This window comes from Erpetoichthys calabaricus, chromosome 7, assembly GCF_900747795.2.
Source record: "Erpetoichthys calabaricus chromosome 7, fErpCal1.3, whole genome shotgun sequence".
Taxonomy (NCBI): domain Eukaryota; kingdom Metazoa; phylum Chordata; class Cladistia; order Polypteriformes; family Polypteridae; genus Erpetoichthys; species Erpetoichthys calabaricus.
This window is the reverse complement of record NC_041400.2, coordinates 107,940,867-107,967,475: the sequence shown is the minus strand read 5'-3', so window position 1 is coordinate 107,967,475 and position 26,609 is coordinate 107,940,867. Positions and strand designations below refer to the sequence as shown.

At 40.7% G+C, this 26,609-nt stretch overlaps 1 protein-coding gene across 1 annotated transcript in view; it reads left to right on the top strand.

The window, feature by feature from the left end:
• snx24 (sorting nexin 24) overlaps positions 1–26,609 on the top strand; it is a 247,675-nt gene that overhangs the window by 151,319 nt on the left and 69,747 nt on the right. The window lies entirely within an intron of this gene.

Sequence of the window (26,609 nt, the reverse complement as noted above, 5' to 3'; positions counted from 1 at the left end):
GCGCTTCGCCTTTCGCGGCTTCACTCCATCGCGGATTTTATATGTAAGCATATTTAAATATATATCGCGGATTTTTCGCTGCTTCGCGGGTTTCTGAGGACAATGGGTCTTTTAATTTCTGGTACATGCTTCCTCAGTTGGTTTGCCCAGTTGATTTCATACAAGGGACGCTATTGGCAGATGGCTGAGAAGCTACCCAACTTACTTTTCTTTCTCTCTCTCTTGCGCTGACTATCTGTGATCCTGACGTAGGGGGTGTGAGCAGGGGGGCTGTTTGCACACCTAGACAATACGCTAGTCAAAAAATGCTGAAAGATTATCTTCACGTTGCTACCTTCCGTGTGCAGCTTTTAAGTATGCTGCACGGTGCTTCGCATACTTAAAAGCTCAAAGGGCACGTATTGATTTTTTTATCTGTCTCTCTCTATCTCTCTCTAACTCTCTCTCTGCTCCTGACGGAGGGGGTGTGAGCTGCCGCCTTCAACAGCTTTGTGCCGCGGTGCTTCGCATACTTACAAGCCAAACAGCCCTATTGATTTGTTTGCTTCTTTGAAGAGGAAGATATGTTTGCATTCTTTTAATTGTGAGACTGAACTGTCATCTCTGTCTTGTCATGGAGCACAGTTTAAACTTTTGAAAAAGAGACAAATGTTTGTTTGCAGTGTTTGAATAACGTTCCTGTCTCTGTACAACCTCCTGTGTTTCTGCGCAAATCTGTGACCCAAGCATGACAATATAAAAATAACCATATAAACATATGGTTTCTACTTCGCGGATTTTCTTATTTCGCGGGTGGCTCTGGAACGCAACCCCCGCGATGGAGGAGGGATTACTGTATATATATATATATATATATATATATATATATAATATATATATATATATATATATATATATATGTATGTGTGTGTTTATGTATGTGTGTATATATATGTTGATATGTGTATGTATATATATATATATATATATATATATATATATATATGTGTGTGGATGTATATATATATGTATATATATGTGGATGTATATATGTATATATATGTAGATATGTGTATATGTAGATATGTATATATATATGTATATTTATATACATGTTTATGTGTGTGTGTGTATATTATATATATATATATATATATATATATATAAAAGACAGCAACACTTATAACAATGACAACACAATTACATTGACAATCATGTTACGTTATTTTTAAAATGTTTCCTTTTTTTTTTCATAACCTCTTTAACACACTACTTCTCCGCTGCGAAGCGCGGGTATTTTGCTAGTATATATATAAAAAAGACAGCAACACTTATAACAATGACAACACAATTACATTGACAATCATGTTACGTTATTTTTAAAATGTTTCCTTTTTTTTTTTCATAACCTCTTTAACACACTACTTCTCCGCTGCGAAGCGCGGGTATTTTGCTAGTATATATATATATATATATATATATATATATATATATATATATATATATATATATATATATATATATATACATACATATACACACACACATGCAGTTTCAATAACATAGAAATCAATATAAACAACATTAACATCATTATCATATGAGAATATGAAGTAATATATAAGAAGCACATTTCATATAAATATAAATTATTAAACAGTAAAATCTTCTTCTGTAATTTGGTACCGTGGCTATTTGTTTGTCTGTCTAGGATTTTAAATCACCTGTAGCTCGCAAACCGTTTCACCTATTGACTTGAAATCTGGTACACATATAGTACGTCACGTCTACTATCCGCTTTATGGGTGATGATTGTATTACTCTTTTTATCTTTATTTTATTTTATTGTAGAATCAACTCCTATCTGCGCACACCAGGGCGGCCGTGGGCGGATGCGTATGGTGTATTCACTCCATGTTATCGTGCATTGCGCTGTCACTGGTATTTTGATAAAAGAATTTGAACAACATATAAGAAGCGTATAAATTATTAAACAGTAAAACATTAACATTTAAGAAGTAAAGTTACATTAAGTACTACTGCAGTGCCTTCGGGTATACCTCATTTTTTGTTTGCCCATTACATGCTTAAATGTATACATTTTTTGGTGTACCTACCCGAGAACACGCGACATATAACTGAGCGTGGGAGAAGCATGGATTTTAAACACGCGTTGAGTTCATCTGCTGGTCTCCCTCGTGGAATAACTGGTAAAGTTTGACTAAAATCTATAGCGAGTAAAACGACATTACCTCCTATTTTTTTTTTTACGATCTCTGAGATCTTGCTTTTTTCGGTTCAAGGCTTCATAAGCTCTTTTATGTTGTATGGAGTACTTATCCCAAACCATCATCTTTGAATGTTGCAAGACTTTCGCCTTGTATGTAGATTGGGGTAATTACATTCATTGCATTCCTAGTCTAAATCACAATCTGATTGTATGGGTGGTTACCTGGCACTGTAGGGTTGCCACCCGTCCTTTAAAATACGGAATCGTGCCGCATTTGAGAATGAAATTGCGCGTCCCGTTTTGAATCAATACGGGACGGGATTTGTCCCGTATTTTTTTTATCATTTTTTTTAAAGCAGCGTCTCATGCAAATCATCCCACACGCATTTTATGAAGATGCCTCCTTTCCTACTTTTGATTGGGTAATACTTGATGTCATCGTTACTTTGATTGGTCTTTTTAACTGTCCAGTGAGGAGGGCGGGTCTTTTAAGTAGAGTCTGCAAACTGTTGACACTGAGATGTGGCATCCGCTGCAGTATGCGTCCCTTATTTTTTTGTATTAAAAGTGGTAACCCTACCTGGCAGGTAACACTTATGTTTGGTCATGAAGTCGTCTAAAATCCGCCACGTGCCCTCTTTTAATTGCGAGAAGCAGATATATATAGCCAAATTCTCGCGCTTCATTGCGGCGAAGTACTGCTTTTAATTTTTTAAGAAGAAAAGAAAACCTTTTTAAACGGATCGAAAATATACCAATAACAATTTGTTAAGGATCTGTTTTTTTGTGAACCTCGCTTTTCACAGCTGTCGCGCTACGCCGTGTGTTTCGTTTATTTGACAGTATGTAGATCGTGGTAATTACATTCATGGCATTCGTTTTCTGAATCACAATCTGACTGTATGGGTGGTTACCTGCCAGGTTACGCTTGTGGTTGGTCAGGAAGTCGCCTTACATCCGCCACGTGCCCTCTTTCTGTTCCAGAAGCTGATCATAGAATGGTTTTAATAGTTTACTTTCAAATAATGCAAAGAGTATGCGACACGTGTTTCTCCCTAATTCTGGGCTCATCAGGCATACACACTCACTGCATCCCCTCTCGTGAATCGAATCTCTATCGTCAGCGCCAGAGTTGAAGCCCCTAACGTTGCGGTCAGCAAGTCGGCTAACATCCGCCATGTGCCGTCTTTCAGTTGCGAGAAGCAGATCATAGAATGGTTGAAACTGTTGCCCCTAACGTTGCGCCACGGCGTGTGGTTCGTTTATACCTCGTGTCTTCTCATTAAACTTTTATCTCGCGAATATGTTATTGCAATCCGCAGCAGGAGCGTTTCTATAAACTTAATTTAAACTTACGTTTTACACGGTGCTTTGTTTCCCTTATGAAGATGCTTGTATGCTTCACTCGCTCCCTTCTCAATTGTTTAATGAATTTTTTGTTCTTCGCTGTTTGCGGCTCTTACTTCATTTCTCCCTACTGCATTCACAGTCTTTTCACGTGATTACGTGGGAGGCGTGATGACGTGACACTCAACTCCGCCTCCCACGGCCATCAAGCTGCCGTCCATTACAGTATATTGTCAAAAAAGAGGTTCCAGTTATGACCATTACGCGTTGAATTTCGAAATGAAACCTGCCTAACTTTTGTAAGTAAGCTATAAGGAATCAGACTGCCAAATTTTAGCCTTCCACCTACACGGGAAGTTGGACAATATATACATATTAATAAAAGGCAAAGCCCTCACTGACTGACTGACTGACTGACTCATCACTAATTCTCGAACTTCCCGTGTAGGTGGAAGGCTGAAATTTGGCAGGCTCATTCCTTACAGCTTACTTACAAAAGTTAGGCAGGTTTCATTTCGAAATTCTACGCGTAATAGTCATAACTGGAACATATTTTTTGTCCATATACTCTAATGGAGGAGGCGGAGTCACGTATCGCGTCATCACGCCTCCTACGTAATCACGTGAACTAAAACAAGGAAGAGATTTACAGCACGAGTCAAACGCGGGAACGAAGGTAAATAACGTTAATTTTTGACTGTCTTTTAATACTGTGTAAGCATACATATTAACACATGTGCAATTAAACGTGTGCATTTACGGGGTGATTTCTCAGGCTTAAAAGCTCGCCTTTTACTAAAAAGGTAAACGCAAAACTATTTTCAATCATTCTATGATCTGCTTCTCACAACTGAAGGCACCGTGGCTGATGGTAAATGACGTTAATTTTTGAGTGTCTTTTAATACTGTGTAAGCATACATATTAACACGTGCAATTAAACGTGTGCATTTACGGGGTGATTCCTCAGGCTTAAAAGCTCGCCTTTTATGAAACGCGGGAACAAAGGTAAATCACGTTCTTCACTGTCTTTTAATACTGTGTAACCATACATATTAACACATGTGCACTTAAACGAGTGCATTTACGGGGTGATTTCTCAGGCTTAAAAGCTCGCCTTTTACTAAAAAGGTAAATGCAAAACTATTTTCAATCATTCTATGATCTGCTTCTCACAACTGAAGGCACCGTGGCTGATGTTACGTCACTTGCTGTCCAACCATAAGCTTTACCTGGTAGGTAACCGGACACTCACTTCACTCCCTTACGGGAATCGAACCTCTGAGGTTTTCTTTTGTTCTTAATTAAAATTTAAAAGCAATACTTCACCGCTGCTAAGCCCCTCTAGCGCTGACGTCCGAGGTTCGATTACCGTAAGCAAGTGCAGCGAGTGTGTAATTACATTCACGGCTTTCGTAGTCTGATTCACAATCTGATTGTATGGGTGGTTAGCTACCAGGTAACGCTTATACTTGGCCACCAAGTCAGGTCGAAGTGATCACTCGAGTAAAGGCAGCTTCACAAAAAAACAGATCCTTAACAAACTGTTATTAGTATATTGTCCCTCAATTTAAAAACGTTTTATTTTCTTCTTAATAAAAATTTAAAAGCGGTACTTCGCCGGTGCGAAGCACGTGGATTTGACCGACTGACACATACAGACATATTCATGAGTGCAGGTACTTCGGAAAGAAAGCACCGTGTAAACCTAAAGTTTAAATTAAGTCATAGACCTACAAAAGGTTGCCATTCATTTGAGGCAAGATTGCTTTTCTTCTGTACAACTATACGTTGCATTCTCAAGAGTGTGCTTGCACGGCTTCGGATATATATATATATATATATATATCTATATATATATATATATCTATATATAAATATGTAAGCTTATAAGTACTGCCTTACTTCTCTTTAAGAAAGGAAGATGTAATGATACTTGATTTAAACGATTCCATGTCTTCCTGGGTTTGCGTAGCTTATTGTCAATATCTTTACGCCTGTTTTTAAGACTTATTTACTGAAACGGGCTTTCACGAAAAAAGTTAGGGCTTTGCTACAGGATACACCCTCCACAAGTTAAGCAAGTAAAAATAAAATATATATTTCTGTTTTATTTAAACCTTTTAAGTTTGTATGCATAGCCCCATTTGGCTGTTTAATTTTTTTTTTCTTTCTTCAGTAATATTTAATCTCCTTAAAGAAAAAGAACATATCCATTTTACTTTTTTTGTATCTCTTTAGTAATATTTTAGTGTAAAATGATAACCAGTATTTCAACCTTTTATGTTACTTTATACATTTATTTTACACAATGTTCAAAAATTAATAAGAAAGCTACATATTTTGGCAGCTGCTGCTTTCATTTTCAATGAAATGAAAAAAGCTCTCCAAGAGAAAACGTCAATGAAGAAGAAACAGTTTGCACTATCTAAAAATCAGAAACCCTCATTTATAAAAGTTTGCTGCAGATGACTTAACTGACAATAAATGAATAGTTCCTATGTGTATAATACATATTTATCTATTTTACTTATGCCTTTATTCCACCAACTTACAACATCTGAGGTACAATTTGTTACATTACTTTTGTTTTTGGCAGCACAGGCAGGTGAAGTGACTTCCTCAGGGTCACACAGTGGTGTCAGTACCAGGATCTGAACTGACAAGCTCCGGGTTTACTGAAATATTACTGAACAAAGAAAAAAAACGAAAACGGGCAAATACGGCTATGCATACAGATGTCCATCCGTCCATTATCCAACCTGCTATATCCTAAATACAGGAGCCAATAAGTACATATGTATATATACAGTATATTTATATTTATATATATATATATATATATATATATATATATATATATATATATATATAATATATATGTGAATGTATGTATGTATATATGTATGTCTATATATATATATATATATATATATATATATATATATATATGTAGATATATATGTAGATATGTAAATTTGTATATGTATATATATGTTTATGTGGATGTGTATATGTGTATATACGTATGTATATGTAGATATGTGTATATGTAGATATGTATATATATATATGTATATGTATATATATGTTTGTGTGTGTGTGTATATTATATATATAAAAGACAGCAACACTCATAACAATGACAACACAATTACATTGACAATCATGTTACGTTATTTTTAAAATGTTTCCTTTACTTTTTCATAACCTCTTTAACACAGTACTTCTCCGCTGCGAAGCGCGGGTATTTTGCTATATATATATATACCATACTCCTATTACGTGCTCTAGGTCTGCTCATTAAGGATTTACTGTTCTTATGAATGGGTTGTTCAAGTCTCACTGCCCCTAACCTTGACACCACATGTTTGTTTTTCTTTGTTTCCCTCAATAGAGCTAGGTGGGGTCTGCACACTGATTCAAGCGTAAGAGCCCTGTTCTTACTAAGCCCACATGATTTTCATTATCACACCTGTCAGAACACAGTAGTATCTGTTTTCTGATTTTTGATATATTGTCAGGCCTGCAGATGGCAAAATTCTGTGTATAAATTTTATGTGCCTGATCATTATGGCTGGAAGAAAATAAAAAAACCCAGCATGGGAGATTTTTGAATGCAGTATTGAAGGCATTCATTATAAGCACATTGTCTTGGAGCAGGATATGGTGTGTGCTGTAGACATTAAGAGTAAAACACACTCAAACCTTAAAATTCACCTAAATTTCATTACAAATTGGCCCATTCTGGATAATAAAAGGAAAAGATGAAACATGGCAACAGTTAGCGCACATTTCTTCAGCACAAATGACATAGAAAATATTTTAAAAATTATACAGTTTTGTAAAATTGTTCATATTCAGTATCTGGTTTTGATTAAACTTGTTTTTATCAGACATAAACAAAACCAGATAATAAACCATGTAGTGTAGTAAACTTTCACTAACATTAAACTCATATTACATCCAGTTCTGTCTGATTGTGACACAAAACTAAACTCCATAGTAGCTCTTTAACCATACCATAATTACTAAAACTAAAACTTAAACTAATAGATAAAATAATAATAGAGAAATGTCTTTGTGAAAGAAAAACTAAATTAAAACTAAAAATACATGTTGATGGAAAACAAAAACTGAACTGAATTTCCAAGTAAGGTTGGAAAAAATATAGAAATAAAACCTAATATAAAAAGGCAAAGCTAAAATAACCTTGGTGGGGAGCAACAGACAATGCTTCCCCACCTGAATAAAGAGTGTACTGTGTTGAACTTGAGTCTCAGCCTGTCTGTGTCGGGGTTTGGGGAGCAGTACACAGTCAGAACCGATTAGGTAGCAATGCTGTCCTGATTGTATTTCGGATCAAACATTGTCCATTTCCTTGTGTACAGAACCGAATTCCAAATGTATCCCGTTTTAGATTCACAAAGCTTGTAAATCTTTATGCCAAATCTTGTTCAATTTGACGCAATGTACTCTATCCACGGTCCTGAATGTAAATACTCTGAATTTTGCTACAATGTATATCTCCCAAATTTTCTTAAGTTTGTGTGCTGGATGGGTATTCTCATCAAAGTCTTCATTGTTGTTAAAGTGCACATATTTCATAATTAGTGAAAACCTGCACTCAGACATCATTTCTCCAAAGAAGGGCAGCACTGACAGCTTTTTTACAGCCCAAGTGATTTTCAGTTCTAACGCTTACAGAAGACACTTCTGTACAGTTGCCCGAGTGATACTCGGGACTAATGCTTTTAGCATGGTTTTCACAGGCTGAGCGATTTCTTGGCTATCAATACAAGCATCGTTAGCTGCTATGCTATTATACATTGTACAATCAGTGCCCATTTTAATTAAACAACATGAAAAATCTGAACTAATGAAAGTTTTTAAATTTCAGTGGCAGACATGCATCTCTGCTTCATACAGGCCAATTTTCTTCCACTGTTTCAGCTGTATAACATTTCTGTCTTGCCTGTCTCCTCCATACACAGGACAACTAATCAGATTCTTTGTTTTCAGCTTGCTACTATACTTTCTTTAAAGCCAATATTTCAATCTCCTCCCCCTTAAACTCTTGCTTACCCTGCTCTTTTTAGGCTGTCTTTTTGCAACACAACCACATATGCACTTCCTCAAGTCCTGTGATACGTAGCATAGGGGAGAACAATAACCTTAATGCTTATAAAGGCAGAGCCTGAAATATAATTTTTTTAGATCGACTAATTTATATACACCTAATTGAGTCATGTGCAGTGATAAATTCAGCTAATTTCAATCAGTGGCCAGTTTGAATAATACTGTAATTGCTGTTTTTGTTGGGAGGGGGGTGGGGGGATTTTTGTGTCATCCTCACATCACCATTTTGTTTTCTGTTATTCTATGGGTACTTCCATTTTGTGCATTGCTTACATGGTTGCAACCACATGTTTGTGGCATAGATCTCTGCTGCTCACTATGTGGTTTGTGATGTGTGACATCATCTCCCTTCCTCTATACAAGGTGATGGCGCTTGCAGTAGTTTGACCTAAATTTGGACAGAACATCTGAAAACAAACAAAAATGGGATTTTTGGACTACTAATCATAGTCAACTTTAAATTTGGTTTTGTTTTGATGATTGCTTTTCATGTTTAACATGTGATTAGCACTTTACTTGAAAAGGCTAATGTCTTCCCAGAAATCACCTGCAAGCCATCTACCTGATTAACCCTGCTAAATTACTGGACATTTTTTTTAAGAAAAAAGCAGGTCATAATTGCACAGTACATCAGAGGTGGAAAAGTGCTGAAAGAAAGTCTAATCAAGTAGAAGTTTTCAAGTGAAAGTTCAAGTATCTTAAATGGAACCTACTCTAATAAAAGTTAAAATGTAGGCTTGGAGAAAAAGTTACTCAAGTAAAAGTACAATTTAGTTACTTGTTGGGAAAATATCAAATTATTAAATATCCTCAACTTTCCTTTTTGTGCATTGGAAAGCCCAAGCAGAATATGTCGAACGTTACCAATATACAATACAATACAATACAGTATTGTCCAAGTAATGCTTATTAGGGTGTAGCAACACAGTTAGTTCCAATACTGCTTTTATATAGACAGATGGTTTATACGTAATCAACAAAGGTTGGGGCAGCTGTAGAAACTGCTTGTATTAGATCATCAAATTTCAAGGCTTAATTACGTTTCACTGCTGTACTAAAGCTGTAGGTTGTTAAACACGTTACTTATTTCATAATAAAGGCATTTTTGTATGAAAATTACCAAAAACTGAAAATGAATGTAAGCTTAATTTTTTTTTTAACCTCTTGCAGTTTATCACTTACCTTTCAGGTTATTCACTGGACTTAAACTACTTTAAATTTCAATCAAAACTGGAAAAATTGGGGTATTGTAAAACTTTTGACCAGTAGTGAAGATAACAGTAAACTAGATTTTGTTTGTCAAAAGACTTTATGCCAGTGCCTAGGGAAATTCCTCCCACTCCCCTGAAGAGAACCCCAAAGTTCTCTGGACTTCCGGTGGAGCGAACGCGGGCGTGACTGGTCGCCACTGCTCTCCGGTAACTTTTTGACCTTTTTTCTTTTTTTTAACTTTTTTATGATTAACTTACAATCTAATGGACTAAGCAGCTCTTTTCATTTTGGGCAGATTTATTGAGTTAATTTTTATTTTTCAATCATTTAAAGCTAGATTGATTTCTAGCTTGATTGCTGATTTGGCTGTGTATGGACTATTTTTCAGCCTACCCCTGCCTTGTGACTTACCTGACTTTGTTGCTCCAGACATCCAAGTTGTCTGCGCCTTCACTTAACCTGTGGACCGGTAGGATATATATTTGGTTCGTGTTTGTTTGGCCCCTCCTGTCGCTTGCTATCGAACTTGCAATGGGCCTGCTTCAGTACTCAGTTGCCGAGCTACTCCGACTCCGCTTTCACCTGTCCGAGCCTTCCGCTGACTGGCCTATATCTCCACCCAGACATCGTATTCCTCCCCCGTTGGAGTATCCAAGTTGACAGTTTGAAAATAATAAACTCCATTTGGTCCAGTTTTTGATGTCCTCCACGTAATTTAGGCAGAGTCGCTGACCACAGTGTGTTGGCCAGTCTAGCCCAGTCGGCTAACACCGTTGTTAAATGCGATAACGCCATTGTCAACTTCGGTCTGCTGAACATCCGCTCACTCATGAGCAAGGGGCCTCTCGTCTACGATCTCCTCGCTGATCGTAACTTTGACTTTTTCTATCTAACTCAGACATGGCAACAACCCCATGACTTTTCCCAACTTAACGAATCCACTCCCCCGAGGTTTGTTTACATCTCTTAACCTCATGGCTCTGGCCGAGGTGGAGGCATCGTGTTAATCTATCATGAGAAATGGAAAGTCTTGCCGTTGTTTGTCCCTGCCTTCAGTTCTTTTGAATCTCTTATATGTCATTTAAATGGACCTATACCTACTATTATTGCAACTGTTTACCAGCCCCCTAAACCAAATAATGACTTTCTGAACGACTTTGCAGTTATCCTTACATACTTTTCTACTGTTTCATCAAACATAATACTTCTGGGGGATTTCAATATACATATGGATAATATCAATGTCCCTATTACTAGAGACTTTACATCCTGTCTTGAGAGTTTTGGATTCCACCAGCATACTGCTGTTCCCACTCATTCCAAAGGACATATCCTGGACTTGATTTGCTGTTCTGGAGTTACCCTGCTTGATTGTACTGCAGATAAACTTCCCATAACTGATCACTTTCTTATTTCATTCAATGTTAAACTTTAAGCTTTCCTGTCTCGTGTCTTTCCGTAATATTAAGAATACTAGCAAAATACCCGCGCTTCGCAGCGGAGAAGTAGTGTGTTAAAGAGGTTATGTAAACATATATATACATAAACATATATACTTATATACATATCTACATATACACATATCTACATATATATATATATATATATATATATATATATATATATATATATATATAAACTGTATATATACATATGTAGTTAGTGGCTCCTGTATTTAGGATATAGCAGGTTGGATAATGGACGGATGGACATTTGTATGCATAGCCCCCATTTGCCCGTTTTCGTTTTTTTTTTCTTTCTTCAGTAATATTTCAGCAAACCCGGAGCTTGTCAGTTCAAATCCTGGTACTGACACCACTGTGTGACCCTGAGGAAGTCACTTCACCTGCATGTTGTGCAAAAAACAAAAGTAATGTAACAATTGTACCTCAGATGTTGTAGTTGGTGGAATAAAGGCATAAGTAAAATAGATAAATATGTATTATACACATAGGAACTATTCATTTATTTTCAGTTAAGTCATCTGCAGCAAACTTTTATAAATAAGTGTTTCTGATTTTTAGATAGTGCAAACTGTTTCTTCTTTATTGACGTTTTCTCTTGGAGAGCTTTTTTCATTTTATTGAAAATGAAAGCAGCAGCTGCCAAAATATGTAGCTTTTTTATTAATTTTTCAACATTGTGTAAAATCAATGTATAAAGTAACATAAAAACTTTAAATACTGGTTATTGTTTTACACTAAAATATTACTACAGAGATAGAAAAAAAGTAAAATGGATATGTTCTTTTTCTTTAAGGAGATTAAATATTACTGAAGAAAGAAAAAAAAAATTTAAACAGCCAAATGGGGCTATGCATACGAACTTAAAAGGTTTAAATAAAACAGAAATATATATTTTATTTTTACTTGCTTAACTTGTGGAGGGTGTATCCTGTAGCAAAGCCGTAACTTTTTTCGTGAAAGCACGTTTCAGTCAATAAGTGTTAAAAAAACGTGTAAAGATATTGACAATAAGCTAAGTCATCTGCAGCAAAGTTTTATAAATGAGGGTTTCTCCTTTTTAGACAATAAGCTACGCAAACCCAGGAAGACATGGAATCGTTTAAATCAAGTATCATTACATCTTCCTTTCTTAAAGAGAAGTAAGGCAGTACTTATAAGCTTACATATTTATATATAGACATACATATATATATATATCTATATCCGAAGCCGTGCAAGCACACTCTTTTGAGAATGCAATGTATAGTTGTACAGAAGAAAAGCAATCTTGCCTCAAATGAATGGCAACCTTTTGTAGGTCTATGAAGTTAATTTAAAGTTTAGGTTTACGCGGTGCTTTCTTTCCGAAGTACCTGCACTCATGAATATGTCTGTATGTGTCAGTCGGTGAAATCCACGCGCTTCGCACCGGCGAAGTACCACTTTTAAATTTTTATTAAGAAGAAAATAAAACGTTTTTAAATTGAGGGAAAATATACTAATAACAGTTTGTTAAGGATCAGTTTTTTTGTGAAGCTGCCTTTACTCGAGTGATCACTTCGAGCTGACTTGGTGGCCAAGTGTAAGCGTTACCTGGAAGTAAGCACCCATACAATCAGATTGTGAATCAGACTACGAATGCCGTGAATGTAATTACACACTCACTGCAGTTGCTTACGGTAATCGAACCTCAGACGTCAGCGCTAGAGGGGCTTAGCAGCGGTGAAATATTGGTTTTAAATTTTAATTAAGAACAAAAGAAAACCTGAGAGGTTCGATTCCCGAAAGGGAGTGAAGAGAGTGTCCGGCTACCTACCAGGTAAAGCTTATGGTCGGACAGCAAGTGACGTAACATCAGCCACGGTGCCTTCAGTTGTGAGAAGCAGATCATAGAATGATTGAAAATAGTTTTGCATTTACCTTTTTAGTAAAAGGCGAGCTTTTAAGCCTGAGAAATCACCGCGTAAATGCACATGTTTAATTGGACATGTGTTAATATGTATGGTTACACAGTATTAAAAGACAGTGAACAACGTCAGTTACCTTTGTTCCCCGCGTTTGATAAAAGGTGAGCTTTTAAGCCTGAGAAATCACCCCCGTAAATGCACACGTTTTAATTGCACATGTGTTAATATGTATGCTTACACAGTATTAAAAGACAGTCAAAAATTAACGTCATTTACCTTCGTTCCCGCGTGTGACTCGTGCTGTAAATCTCTTCCTTGTTTTCAGTTCACGTGATTACGTAGGAGGCGTGATGACGCGATACGTGACTCCGCCTCCTCCATTACAGTGTATGGACAAAAAATATGTTCCAGTTATGACCATTACGCTTTGAATTTCGAAATGAAACCTGCCTAACTTTTGTAAGTAAGCTGTAAGGAATGAGCCTGCCAAATTTCAGCCTTCCACCTACACGGGAAGTTGGAGAATTAGTGATGAGTGAGTCAGTCAGTCAGTCAGTGAGTGAGTCAGTGAGGGCTTTGCCTTTTATTAGTATAGATTAACTTAGACTCTCTTTCCTCTAGTATTGACAAGTAAGCCCGCGATTCGCTAGCAAATCGGAAATCCAAGAATGGCAATCAGTTTCTGTTCCATCTGATATTTGGATGGATGACATATCATGGAGGGTGGGTGCGTCTGGGGAAATGTCATTTATTTCAATAAGCATATCTGTACTAAAGTGGTTTCGCTTTGTGGAGACGTGATTCTGTTGCCTTTGCTGACACCGACTGCTGGCAGATTGGAGCACAGCAAGTGTAGTTTATAGGTTGTGGTGTTCGTGTGCCAGCCACTGAGTCGGGGAAGCCGCTGGGTGTGAGTCTGTGACCGTTATGTGATCTATATTACTGGCACAGTGGATTAGAGCAAGTGTAGTGAACAGGTTGTGTTGTTTGGGCAGCACCTACTGACTCTGGGAAGCCGCTGCGTTTGACTCTGGGGCGTGCGCCACGGCGCAATATGCGCCTCGGTGGGAAGCCGCTGCGTGATGAAATATCATGGAGGGTATATGCGGTGGTGTGGGCAGTCACGTCCGGGTGGCTGTACAACCTGGCGTGCACGCTTTACCTCAGGTGTAGTTCACAGGTCGTAGGCATGGTAAAGTTTCCATTTAATTCAATAACCCTATTTGAACTAAAGCGGTTTCTTTGTGTGGGTGCCTTCGTTCATTGTTTGTATCCATGACTGTACAGGTCGTGTTGTTTGGGCGCTCACAGGTTGTGTTGTCTGGGCGCCACCTACTGACTCTGGGAAGCCGCTGCGTTTGACTCTGGGGCGGGCGCCACGGTGCAGCACGTTGTGTTATTTGGGCGCCACCTACTGACTCTGGGAAGCCGCTGCGTTTGACTCTGGGGCGGGTGCCGCCGCGTTTTGGGAAGCCGCTGCGTTTGACTCTGGGGCGGGCGCCAAGGCTGCAGTGCGCATGCGTGTGTTTGACTCTGGACTCTGGGGCATGCGCCTCGGTGCGTCCGCCGTGCATATATTAACTGTGGTTTAGTAATACAGATTCCCTTATGGACATTCATAATTTATCCACTCCTGAAGAATTAGTCTGACACTGTAACACTGGACTCAATGGTATTCTTAACTCTGTCGCTCCATTAAAAACTAGATCTGTTTCTTTCTCCTTTTCTGCTCCCTGGTTCATGCCTGAACTTCGGCTTTTGAAAGCCAAAGGCCAGCAACTTGAACGGTTATATAAAAAAATTGGACTCTTTGTTCACAAAGAGATGTACAAAAACCATATACTTTATTACAAGGACTGTATTGCCCAAACTAAATCTAACTATTATGCTCTAATTATTTCCTCAAATGAAGGAAACACCAAGTCATTGTTTTCACTACTTAACAATATCACACAACCCCCAGATTCTTTACCTTCTCACCTTTACTCAACTGAATTTTGCAATTCCCTTATGACCTTTTTTAATGAAAAAATCCAGAAGATTCATCAGTCTCTCTGTATGGACTTCTCCAGTACTTCATTTGAATTTCACCCACCAACTCGCTCATTTTCCTCTTTTCAGCTTCCTTCTTTCTCAGAAATCTCAGATCTTGCCTGTAAGTCTAAGCTATCCACTTGTCAATTGGACCCCCTCCCTGCAGTTCTAGTCAAAGCCTGCCTCCCCTCTCTGGTCCCCCTTATCTCTGCTATAATCCACTCTTCTCTCACTACTGGTACTGTTCCTTCATCTTTTAAAACTGCTGCAATAACCCCAGTACTGAAAACACCTGGTGCCAAAATAATTTCAGTAATTTTCGTCCTATTTCTAATCTACCCTTCATTTCCAAAATTCTTAAAAAAAATAGTGGCTATTTAACTTCATTCTCATTCCATCCATCCATCCTCTTCCGCTTTTCCGAGGTCGGGTCGCGGGGGCAGCAGCTTGAGCAGAGATACCCAGACTTCCCTCTCTCCGGCCACTTCTTCTAGCTCTTCCGGGAGAATCCCAAGGCGTTCCCAGGCTAGCCGGGAGACATAGTCCCTCCAGCGTGTCCTGGGTCTTCCCCGGGGCCTCCTCCCGGTTGGACGTGCCTGGAACACCTCACCAGGGAGGCGTCCAGGGGGCATCCTGACCAGATGCCCGAGCCACCTCATCTGACTCCTCTCGATGCAGAGGAGCAGCGGCTCTACTCTGAGCCCCTCCCAGATGACTGAGCTTCTCACCCTATCTTTAAAGGAGAGCCCAGACACCCTGCGGAAGAAACTCATTTCAGCCGCTTGTATTCGTGATCTCGTTCTTTCGGTCACTACCCATAGCTCATGACCATAGGTGAGGGTAGGACATAGATCGACTGGTAAATTGAGAGCTTTGCCTTAACGGCTCAGCTCCTTTTTTTCACCACGACAGACAGATGCAGAGCCCGCATCACTGTGGACGCCGCACCGATCCGCCTGTCAATCTCACGCTCCATTCTTCCCTCACTCATGAACAAGACCCCGAGATACTTGAACCTCCTCCACTTGAGGCAGGATCTCGCTCCCAACCCTGAGAGAGCACTCCACCCTTTTTCCGGCTGAGGACCATGGTCTCGGATTGGAGGTGCTGATTCCCATCCCAGCCGCTTCACACTCAGCTGCGAACCGATCCAGAGAGAGCTGAAGATCACGGCCTGATGAAGCAAACAGGACAACATCATCTGCAAAAAGCAGTGACCCAATCCTGAGTCCACCAAACCGGACCCCCTCAACACCCTGGCTGCGCCTAGAAATTCTGTCCATAAAAGGGGCAGCCCTGGTGGAGTCCAACTCTCACTGCAAACGGGTTCGACTAACTGCCGGCAATGTGGACCAAGCTCTGACAACGGTTGTACAGGGACCGCACAACCCTTATCAGGGGGTCCGGTACCCCATACTCCCAGAGCACCCCCCCACTGGATTCCCCGAGGGACACGGTCGAACACCTTTTCCAAGTCCACAAAACACATGTAGACTGGTTGGGTGAACTCCCATGCACCCTCCAGGACTCTGCTAAGGGTATAGAGCTGGTCCACTGTTCTGCGACCAGGCCTAAAACCACACTGTTCCTCCTGAATTCGACTATCCAATGGACCCTCCTCTCCAGAGCCCCCCGAATAGACTTTTCCAGGGAGGCTGAGGAGTATGATCCCTCTGTAGTTGGAACACACCCTTCTTAAAGAGGGGGACCACCACCCCGGTCTGCCAATCCAGAGGCACTGTCCCTGATGTCCATGCAATGTTGCAGAGACGTGTCAACCAAGACAGCCCTACAACATCCAGAGCCTTGAGGATCTCCGGGCGTATCTCATTCACCCCCGGGGCCCTGCCACCAAGGAGTTTTTAGACCATCTCGGTGACCTCAGTCCCAGAGATGGGAGAGCCCACCTCCGAGTCCCCAGGCTCTGCCTTCCTCATTGGAAGGCATGTTAGTGGGATTGAGGAGGTCTTCGAAGTACTCCCCCCCACCGACACCACAACGTCCCGAGTCGAGGTCAGCAGCACACCATCCCCACCACATACAGTGTTGACACTGCACTGCTTCCCCATCCTGAGACGCCGGACGGTGGACCAGAATCTCCTCGAAGCCGTCTGAAAGTCATTCTCCATGGCCTCCCCAAACTCCTCCCATGCCCGAGTTTTTGCCTCAGCAACCACCGAAGCCGCATTCCGCTTGGCCTGCCGGTACCTATTAGCTGCCTTCAGAGTCCCACAGGACAAAAGGGACCGGTAGAACTCCTTCTTCAGCTTGACAGCATCCTCACCGCCAGTGTCCACCAATGGGTTCGGGGATTGCCGCCACGACAGGCACCGACCACCTTACGGCCACAGCTCCAGTCAGCTGTCTCAACAATAGAGGCACGGAACATGACCCATTTGGACTCAATGTCCCCCCACCTCCCTCGGGACATGGTTGAAGTTCTGCCGGAGGTGGGAGTTGAAGCTACTTCTGACAGGGGGCTCTGTCAGACGTTCCTAGCAGACCCTCACAACACATTTGGGCCTACCAGGCCTGACTGGCATCCTCCCCCACCATCGAAGCAACTCACCACCAGGTGGTGATCAGTTGACAGCTCTGCCCCTCTCTTCACCCGAGTGTCCCAGACATGTGGCCACAAGTCCGACGACACAACCACAAAGTCGATCATCGAACTGAGGCCTAGGGTGTCCTGGTGCCAAGTGCACATATGATCACCCCTATGCTTGAACATGGTGTTTGTTATGGACAATCCGTGATGAGCACAGAAGTCCAATAACAAAACACCACTCGGGTTCAGATCGGGAGGGCCATTCCTCCCAATCACGCCCTTCCAGGTCTCACGGTCATTGTCCACGTGAGCATTGAAGTCTCCCAGCAGTACGAGAGAGTCCCCAGAAGGTATGCCCTCTAGCACCCCCCTCCAGGGACTCCAGAAAGGATGGGTACTCCGAACTGCTGTTCGGTGCATACGCACAAACAACAGTTTAGGACCCGTCCCCCCACCCGAGGGTGGAGGGAGGCTACCCTGTCGTCCACTGAGGTAAACCCCAATGTACAGACTCCAAGTCGAGGGGCAATAAGTATGCCCACACCCACTCGGTACCTCTCACCGGGGGCAACTCCAGAGTGGTACAGAGTCCAGCCCCTCCCATGGAGATTGGTTCCAGAGTCCAAGCTGTGCGTCGAGGTGATCCCGACTATATCTTGCTGGAACCTCTCAACCTCGCGCACAAGCTCAGGCTCCTTCCCCTTCAGAGAGGTGACATTCCACGTCCCAAGAGCCAGCTTCTGTAGCCGAAGATCGGACCGCCAAGGTCCCCACCTTGGCCACCACCCAACTCACACTGCACCCGACCTCCATGGCCCCTCCCATAGGTGGTGAGCCCATGGGAATTCATTCTCATTTATCTCAAAATAATCTGTAGAACAGTTCCAGTCTGGTTTCGTCCCCTCCACAGTATAGAAAGAGCACTTATAAAAATTGCTAACGACCTCCTTATGGCAGCTGATTCTGGTTTAATTACTATTCTCATCCTCCTTGATCTGAGTGCAGCCGTTGACACTATTTGTCACACTGCTCTTCTCAATAGATTATCTTCGATTGGCATTACCCCCACTCCATTAGATTGGTTCAGATCCTACCTTTCAGGCCGCACATCCCAACCCACCGCTGTTACTTCAGGTGTGCCCCCAGGGCTCTGTCCTGGGACCCCCTCCTTTTCATTATTTACCTCCTTCCCATTGGTAATATCTTTCGTAAATATGACATTAGCTTCCACTGTTATGCTGATGACACCCAGCTCTATCTCACTAGCAAACCTACTGCTTCCTTTCCACCCTCCTCACTTACTGATTGCATAGCCGAAATCAAATCCTGGTTTTCTTCAAATTTTCTTAAACTAAATAGTGACAAAACTGAGGTTCTCCTCATTGGTACAAAATCAACATTATCCAAAACTGATCATTTTTCATTTGTTATTGATAATTCCTCTGTCCCTGGCTTCCAGTTCATTTCCGAATTCAATTCAAAATTCTCCTACTAACTTTTAAGGCTATCCACAACCTTGCCCCTCCATATCTGTCTAACCTCCTCCATGTTGCCATTCCCTCCCATACCTTTAGATCCTCTTCCTCCATCCTCTTGACTCTCCCCTTCGTCCGTCTTACCACTATGGGGAGCAGAGCATTCAGTTGCTCTGCTCCCCAGCTCTGGAACTCACTACCACCTGAGCTTAGAAATATTGAATCATTTTCACTTTTCAAATCTAAACTTAAAACTCATTTGTTTAAGACTGCTTTTTGTCTTTGATTACAATTGCTCTGTCTGATTTTAACTTTTGTATTTTACTTATTGTTTATAATCTGTGTTTTGTCTATTGTTCGGTGTCCTTGAGTGTTTAGAAAGGCGCCTACAAATAAATAAAATGTATTATTATTATTATTATTAAACTATCTTCCATTATAACATAGTGCTTTCCTCGGATGTTTTTATTTTAGAGTATAAGCCAAGCTAAGTACATTGTTCCCTTTTTTTTTTTGTTTTTGTGTTTTACTGTAATATTTCCTCTATGAGTACAGGTTGAAGGGATTTGATGGTTTCTCTGAGGCTGTATTTTCATTAAAATAAATTTCCACAGAACCTATGCTATTGACCAATGTCCCAGACAAGCAACAAACCATGCAAGACTACCCTGTGAGATTTTTGAGCCCCTTTGAGACCCTCCTCAACTGTGCTGGACATCGAAATGTTGAGGATTGCTTCTACATCACTAAGGATCTGTAAGTTCGCAGCCTCCCTATATAACAAGACAGGCACCGGAGAAACAATGGCTGGATAAGTGCGTGGTGCTGTGTCGGGCCTTGGAGAAGTGGGCACTGACACTCAGACAGAGCAAAAATTTACACTGGGTGTCACAGACTCAAATCAAATGTACGTTTTTATTATATTATAGTAATAATAATAATAGCAGCTCACTACTCAAAATGAGGAGAACTCGGGCTCAACCCCACAGCCTTTTTTTTTTATGTGGTGGCAGCTCTTACCTCTACACCAGCCAAGCAGACAGTCTACTTTCTGTCTATTGGTATTTGAGCTTCAGTTTTTAATCATTGACAACAACATGTAAATTGAATATTTCCTTTTTCTTAGGTTATATTCTTGAATAAAAATGCACTTGTTTTGTCATACCTTTTTTTGAAAGTGTTTATTTGATATTTGGACTTCAGTCTTCACACATTACACACTTCACATCAGCATTTTGCCAGTTATTAGTAGAACATTAAGACAGAAAGTTTTTTTGGTTATGTGTTCAACACATTTTGCCTCGCATTTCCTGTCATCCGACATTTACCTAGATCATTGTAGACACAGAGCACATGTGAAATGTACAGTGCATCCGGAAAGTATTCACAGCCATAATGACAACGTGAAAAAAGTTTACTTGAGGTTTTTGCAAATTTATTAAAAATAAAAAAACTGAGAAATCCATGTACATAAGTATTCACAGCCTTTGCTCAATACTTTGTCGATGCACCTTTGGCAGGCAATTACAGCCTCAAGTCTTTTTGAATATGATGCCACAAACTTGGCACACCTATCCTTGGCCAGTTTCGCCCATTTCCTCTTTGCAGCACCTCTCAAGCTCCATCAGCTTGGATGGGAAGCGTCGGTGCACAGCCATTTTAAGATCTCTCCAGAGATGTTCAATCGGATTCAAGTCTGGGCTCTGGCTGGGCCACTCAAGGACATTCACAGAGTTGTCCTGAAGCCACTCCTTTGATATCTTGGCTGTGTGCTATGGGTCATTGTTCTGCTGAAAGATGAACCGTCACCCCAGTCTGAGGTCAAGAGCACTCTGGAGCAGGTTTTCATCCAGGATGTCTCTGTACATTGCTGCAGTCATCTTTCCCTTTATCCTGACTAGTCTCCCAGTCCCTGCCGCTGAAAAACATCCCCACAGCTTGATGCTGCCACCACAATGCTTCACTGTAGGGATGGTATTGTCCTGGTGATGAGCAGTGCCTGGTTTCCTCCAAACGTGACGCCTGGCATTCACACCAATGAGTCAATCTTTGTCTCATCAGACCAGAGAATTTTCTTTCTCATGGTCTGAGAGTCCTTCAGGTGCCTTTTGGCAAACTCCAGGCGGGCTGCCATGTGCCTTTTACTAAGGAGTGGCTTCCGTCTGGCCACTCTAACATACAGGCCTGATTGGTGGATTGCTGCAGAGATGGTTGTCCTTCTGGAAGTTTCTCCTCTCTCCACAGAGGACCTCTGGAGCTCTGACAGAGTGACCATCGGGTTCTTGGTCACCTCCCTGACTAAGGCCCTTCTCCCCTGATCGCTCAGTTTAGATGGCCGGCCAGCTCTAGGAAGAGTCCTTGTGGTTTCGAACTTCTTCCACTTACGGATGATGGAGGCCACTGTGCTCATTGGGACCTTTCAAAGCAGCAGAAATTTTTCTGTAACCTTCTCCAGATTTGTGCCTCGAGACAATCCTGTCTCGGAGGTCTACAGACAATTCCTTTGACTTCATGCTTGGTTTGTGCTCTGACATGAACTGTCAACTGTGGGACCTTATATAGACAGGTGTGTGCCTTTCCAAATCATGTCCAATCAACTGAATTTACCACAGGTGGACTCCAATTAAGCTGCAGAAACATCTCAAGGATGATCAGGGGAAACAGGATGCACCTGAGCTCAATTTTGAGCTTCATGGCAAAAGGCTGTGAATACTTATGTACAGTAACCCCCGCGATAGGTGAAAATCCGCGAAGTAGCAATCTATATTTATTTTATTATTTATACATTATTTTAAGGCTTTATAAACCCTTCCCACACACTTATAAACGTTTCTCACTCTCTTGTTAACCTTTCCCACGCTCTTATAAACACTTCCTATGCTCTTAAACATTTTCTACATTCTTAAACACCTCAGACCAACACTGCACACTGCATGCAGCGATCAGACGTCAATGTGTCTGCACTCGCTTTGTGAAGGGGGGCAGCTGAACTCACGCTGAGCAGAAATGGACTTTGTGCTGCTTCCGCCAAAATGCCTGCTTGTTCTGCGCGTTCGGAAGGAGGAGTGTGTGTGTGTGGGTGTGTGAGAGCTGAACGCACCTTCGCTCAAACCCCCCTCCCCGGAGGCGCAGTACGCTCCTGCCACTTCGCATTGTCAAGGGGGTGGGGGGCTGAATGAACGCTAAGGAGAAGTGGACTTTGTGCTGGCTTTGTGCTGCTTGTCGCTCTGCCTGTCAATAATTTAAAAGCCTGTATATCACCAATTTTCCTGTCTCACTGTCTTGTCTTGCGTGAAGTTAAAATGTTTTATAATAGTGAGATGTTACTCATATCCTTAGCCCGACATCCACATATCATATGTGTTAACAAAGTGTGTTTTATAAGTTTACATGTGTTTAAAGCATGTGGGGTGGGTACTTTAAGGCTTAAACTATAAAAATGTTTATTTATATGGTCTTTCTATATCGCGGATTTTCTCCTGTTGCTGATGGGTCTGGAACATAACTTCCGCGATAGGCGGGCAATCACTTGTATTTAAAAACCCGCGAAGTCGTGAATCGGCGAAAAGTGAACCGCGAAGCGAGGGATTACTGTACATGTGCTTTCTCAATTTTTTTATTTTTAATAAATTTGCAAAAATCTCAAGTAAACTTTTTTTCACGTTGTCATTATGGGGTGTTGTGTGTAGAATTCTGAGGAAAAAAATGAATTTAATCCATTTTGGAATAAGGCTGTAACATAACAAAATGTGGAAAAAGTGATGTGCTGTGAAAACTTTCCGGATGCACTGTATGTATTCCAAATAACAATATATTTTTTACTGTATATAATTCAAGGCACCTCACACCCAGATAAAGAGAGTTGAGCTGGGAGAACTTTGAAACTGACTTCAGCTGAGTCGATGGGGGATGGGATAGCAGGCTGCTTGTGCTAACTGACAGATTTGCAAAACAAAGACTCTGATGAAGAGGTGCAAAGGAATTTAAGGTGACCCGGCATTTCAACTTTTTCGTAGGCTTCAGGTATGCTAGTGTTAAATATTCTCCCATATCGTCAACAAGGAAGGTGATACATGAGGAGGTGAAGCAGATGCTTGAGTTGGGTGTAATTTGCACGAGTAAAAGTGAATAGTGAAGTCCAATTGTTCTGGACCCAAAACCGGATGGTTCAGATGAATCAGATTCTGCAACCCCATTCCGCAAATGTTGGAGCGTATCTCAACTGCCTGCAAGTGGTGCTTGTCAGCTTGAGGCTGGCTGAGTTGACAGAGAACCGGAAGAAGTATAAATTGGGGAAGTCGGAAATGCATTACTTGGGATAGTCTATGGTGAATGGATTGATTAAGATTCAGTTGAACAAGGTGGGAGAGGTACTTGTGTATCCGCATCTGGAAACGCAGCAGCCGGTTCGTGCTTTCTTTGGATTCACTGGTTATTACAGACGATTCATTCAGGTTTTTGCACATAGAGCAGCCCCTCTCACTGACCTGATGAAGGGATAAGTAATAGCACGATTCACTCCAGTGGCTCTACAGACAGAAGGATACAAATGCCTGGCTCACTTGGTGGTTTATTAGCTTGCAGCCATTTGCTTTTGATCCCAGTTCTGTGCATGTCAATGCTGACATTCTCTTGCATCTGGCCAAGTCCAGCTTAGGTGGTCATTTCATCCACACTGTTGTGAACAAAGCTTGGGGGGAAGATGTGAGATTTTTCAGCCCCTTAGAGACCCTTTCCAACTGTGCTGCATGCCAAAATGTGGTTGATGCGCCTGTTATGGATTGCTTGTCCATCACCAAAGGCAACTGCAAGTTTGTAGCCTCCCCGGCTAACACGTCAGTCGGCCGATGGTTGATGCGGGAAACATTCTAACTTGGCTACTGACCATCGCCTTGTCACTGCTTGTTTGCTGTGTCTGTGTGTATTGAAGTGGTAGCTCCCATTTGAATAAATACCCTGACTATTCCTGTTTTGATTGGAATAAAGTTGGTTTTCTTGAAGCCTTTGAACTTGGCATATTCTCTCGGGTACAAGACAGTGGCTTATGCATCACAACCTGTTATTGGTGAAAACCTGTGTGTCAATCTCCATAATAATTTTAGGGATGTTCTACTAAATTTTCTCAGTTGCACTACATTCAATAAGACAACCTGAAGACCTAAAAAACAGAGAGATTTATTGTCTGTGAACAGCAGAAGTTTTAAATGACACTACATAAGAACAGAGATGAAGAGTCAAATACTTTGCAGGATTCAGTACATAGAAGTCATTGTATGTTTTGATACATCAGTAGAACAAAGGCAAACTGTAGGGACAAGTACAAAAACAAATTTTCTTTTTCTAAGTGATAGCAACTTTGTTTGAATCCTAAGTCTCTCACAAAGGTCTCTTCTTAATAACCAAAGTTTGATGTATGATGTGTCCAATATTCTTCAGTTCAGCTGCCAGAACACACTGTTTACTACACCACAAAATGTGCATTCCTGACACTTGAGACAATGCATCACCTCGTCAGAAATGGAAATGCCCACAAGAAAGCAGTGGAAAGTCAAAACAAAATATAAAAATACATCAGAACAAAACAAAAAATCATAATTTAAATATCAATATCTTTCAGACCATAACATCATGACAGATATCTACCAAAAACTTTTAAGCCACTCAGTCACACAGTACTGACCTCTAGATAGAGTACACCTTCTGTCTTTCACTTTAATCTGATTCTGACTCATTTTTATTTACATCTCTAGATTGGAATCTGTTCCTGCATCCCTTTTGAGGATCACACTACCTAAAAGATGTGTTGATAACTTTCTTATATTCTCTGTATTTACACAAACTCCCAAATGGTATACAAATCAGAAGCAGTACAATAACATAATTTTATGTAAGCCTGTTGACAAAGCCAAGCCCTGTGTACAGTAGACATAATAAAATGTTACACTTGCAGTATTCGTAAAAATCTGCTTGATTTTAGAACATTAGAACAATCTAGACGAGAATAGGCCCTTCAGCCCAACAAAGCTCGCCAGTCCTATCCACTTAATTCTTCTAAAAAACATCAAGTCTAGTTTTGAAAGTTCCTAAAGTCTTACTGCCTTCCATGCTACTTGGTAGCCTAATGTCTATGGTTCTCTATGTAAAGAAAAACTTCCTAATGTTTGTAAGAATTTGCTATAGATTAGTCCATCTTAGGACCACTGCTGATTTTTGGCATGTAAATTCTGGCGGGGACATACCAGACGTTTAGTGTACGTGAGCAAAATTCTGTAATGTTAACATCAACTTATGTACTGTAGTTAACAATATGTGTCCCTCTTTTATTAGTGATTATTAGTTAGACATGTAAGTTCTCTAACAGTTGGCATTACAAAAATTAATTGGATAATAGGATGCTAGTGCCTGGTCTGCCTCAGTTTGTATTAGCATTAAATTGCCTAATAGCAGCAGACAGAAAAGGTCCATAGAGGCACTTCTTGACATACCATGAACCTGTGGTTAAAAGTGCTCCAAGCCAGCGCCTCCTGGAGGGCATGGAGAAGATATTCAGAAAGTGAAATACAATTGAGATTCCATTATTTCAACGTTCTTTCATTGTTTTCCAGTTAATGATGCCCGAAACAAAAGTATTTAAGGCTAAAATGTTTTCCCCAGCCTCTTTCATATCAGATTAATCATTTGGTTATAGAAGTATTAGCTTTGCCATTTCCTGGTGACACACATATCTGGGCAATGTTGACTGGTCAGTGCATCTTGGATCTTGATAAGACAATGTTTTCTATTAGCTGAGACCAGAGATTATAGAAGTGTGTCACTTTATGTTCTGACAGTAGAAACTGTATTTATAATCAATTTTATTTGTTACCCTGATGAACAAGTATATCCTTCCCATTTACAGGCCCAGTTCTTCTGCTTTGTGTGAAGATTCCAATATTATGAGAAGGATTAAAGCCTCCAATAGGGGTGAACACAATATAATATCTATCTGTCCATTTCCCTACACCAGGGCAGGGTCACAAGGAAGGTTAAGCATGTCCTAGCAAGGCAGGAACAATCCCTGGACAGGTTGCCAGTACATTGCAGTGTGTAACTTAATATAACATGCTTAAACTTGCTTCAGAATTTAGATGTGATGCCCAGGTTGCCTGCAGCTGGCATACTCATCGTTGAACTCTGGATATCGATAGTCATGAAACCAATATGGAGTGGGCAATAAAGACAAAACACAGCAAGAGATGGCACAAAAGCGTTTTGTGCTTTTTATTCAAACAAAGTGTTCAATATTAAAAGTGTGT